Genomic DNA, 2,903 nt, shown 5'->3' on the forward strand with positions numbered 1-2,903 from the left:
TCTCTCTTTTGTTTTGTTTTTTTTACTCCCGCGACGGCTTGGTAGCAGGTAGCAGCAGTCCTAATATTTGATACGAGTTTTTGGTTTTGATTGTTTAAGTAGCAGTAGTAAAATGTTCTTCATGATAAAATTATTTTAGCATTTTCTACCTTGACATATTTCCCTTATATATATACTCTCTTTTACTCTTTTACTTGTTTCAGTCATTTGACTGCGGCCATGCTGGAGCACCACCTTTAGTCGAGAAAATCGACCCCGGGACTTATTCTTTGTAAGCCTAGTACTTATTCTATCGGTCTCTTTTTGCCGAACCGCTAGGTTATGGGGACGTAAACACACCAGCATCGGTTGTCAAGCGATGGTGGGGGAACAAACACAGATACACAAACACACATACATATAAACATATATACGACAGGCTTCTTTCAGTTTCCATCTACCAAATCCACTCACAAGGCTCTGGTCGGCCCGAGGCTATAGTAGAAGACACTTGCCCAAGGTGCCATGCAGTGGGACTGAACTCGGAACCATGTGGTTGGTAAGCAAGCTACTTACTACACAGCCACTCCTGCACCTATATATATATATATATAAGTCAGTAAATAGTGGGGTTGTGTTAACCGCACGTGGAGAAATAATAGGAAAATGAAAAATAATAATAAGGCAGAATGCTAAATTGGAAGCAATTTTAATAAAGATTTCTAACAGGCTTTCATTGCATAGCAAATTTTCAAGAAGAGGGAGAATGAAAATGTTTTTTAAAAAGAAGTACAAAATGAAGAAAATAATATATAAAAAAAATAATATATAAAAAAATAAATATACCAATACATTATATTGTCCTTGAGCTTTTAAAGTTCAATGGTAATTCATGTATATAATGGTTGGAAAAATAAGGATGCATGAGAATTGAGAATTGTGTTAGGTTTAAAAAAAGGGCTAAAAGTTTGTGTTAAGCAGGAAGTGTGGTGTCAAAACAGGAAGTGTGTGTAAGGGGAGACAAATCTGTTTAGTTGGAGTTATGAACTCTTTTTCAACAGGAAGTTTATGTCTGTTCCTAGAGAAATAAGGTCACTGAGAGGTATGTGTGTTAAGAAATGGTTGGAATTTCTCTATGAAAAGATTCTCCTCGTTGATTCTTTCTTGTGTGGAGATTCTGTCTTTACAATGTGTGTGTATATATATATATATATGCAACCCATGCCAGCATGGAAAGCGGACGTTTAGCAATGATGATGATGATACATGCATGCACATACAGTGTGTGTCAGTCTATTTAGAACTTTCCTGCTGTTACACTTCTTATTGAAGATATCCAATAAAATAAAAATAAGTAATTATCAAAAATAGTGATTATTTATATTACAAAAAAAAATAGGAGTTTAATTAAATGAAGTAATAAATATTGCAAGGTGATGTCTTCAGCCATTAAATTTCACTGCTGACAAGTTTATTGTAGGACTAAAAACACCAAGATATATTAGAGTAATGAAGCTACTGAACCTAAATTATTTTTCTTTTCAATCCCAACCCCTTATGCATGTGCATGTGTGTGTGTGCATGTGTGTAGCAATCTTTGAAGTGATCAAAGAGTGAGCTTGCTCACTTAGGAAGTATGCTTGTTTTTGAAGAATTAATAGTTGTGCTTTTATATGATCAAGTGTCTTACAGTGAAAACAAAACATCTATGTAAATACAGATATGTGTATTTGAATATGAAGAAGTAGATGTGTGTGCACGTGCACCTATGTACACACACTCACTGACTCTCCCTTCCATATGTACATATATATACATATATATATATATATATATACACACACATACATATATGTATGTAAATATATATATATATATATACACACACACACATGCATATATGTATGTAAATATATATATATATATATATATATATACACACACACACATGCATATATGTATGTAAATATATATATATATATATATATATATACACACACACATGCATATATGTATGTAAATATATATATATATATATATATATATATATATATATATGTGTGTTATTCTTAAAATTTTATACAGTGTAATACACATCTACCACACATTCAAATGAACAAAGTAGCCAAACCCATTCATGTTCAGCTTATGTCAGGTGTTGTATGTATGGACGGACAGCCCACAACATATTCCTTTGCAGACACACACACACACACACACATTTCTATAGATACATCCATACAAATCCATACTCACACAAAGATAATGTGTACACAGACACATCAACATACAGCTATGCATATAGAAATATACACATATATTTAAATTATGTACACATATGCACACCCATAAAATGCCACACGTATCCACTACTCATATAAACACTGATGACTATAAATTACTTCAGTTTCTTTCTATCAGATTCCAGTAGGAGCCTGCATTAGCTTTATCAGAATATGAGATTTATTAAAGGGAAAAGTAACAATCCAAGTCTCGGCTGCAGTTCTGTCTGTCTGCTAAGAATGGAACCGGATCCTGCTAGACATCTTGCACTGAATCAAATCTCAATCAACAGAGAACTGGAAGATGACGATGGGGGTAATGAGGACAGTATGGGAGCACAGACACAGCAGCATCGGCCAGGCAAATGAATGCAATCACAAAACTGTCCATCCGTCTGAAAGTAATATAGAGAAAATGTATTGCCAGCGACGGCTGTTGAGGGGTAAGAAGGGTACTTTGATAGCAGCACGGAAAGGAAGAAAACAAGAAAAAAACAAATAAATAAAATATAGTAAAAAGAAAAACAAGTAAGGAGGTGGAAGGATAACAACAACAACAGCAATAACAAAAGACCAAACCAATCATTATATTCATCTCCACCTGAATAATCCTGATATTAAATAAATTTCTACTAAAATGGA

General features: G+C 33.7%; 1 long non-coding RNA gene across 1 annotated transcript in view; it reads right to left on the bottom strand.

The window, feature by feature from the left end:
- Positions 1–2,012: 2,012 nt before the first annotated feature.
- Positions 2,013–2,903, bottom strand: part of LOC128250452 (uncharacterized) — a 288,580-nt gene continuing 287,689 nt past the window's right edge. The window contains exon 3 of the long non-coding RNA XR_008266466.2: positions 2,013–2,656. This is a non-coding gene — a long non-coding RNA (uncharacterized LOC128250452). The remainder of the gene's footprint in view (positions 2,657–2,903) is intronic.

The sequence above is a fragment of the Octopus bimaculoides genome, chromosome 21, assembly GCF_046866305.1.
Source record: "Octopus bimaculoides isolate indiv1 chromosome 21, ASM4686630v1, whole genome shotgun sequence".
Taxonomy (NCBI): Eukaryota; Metazoa; Mollusca; class Cephalopoda; order Octopoda; family Octopodidae; genus Octopus; species Octopus bimaculoides.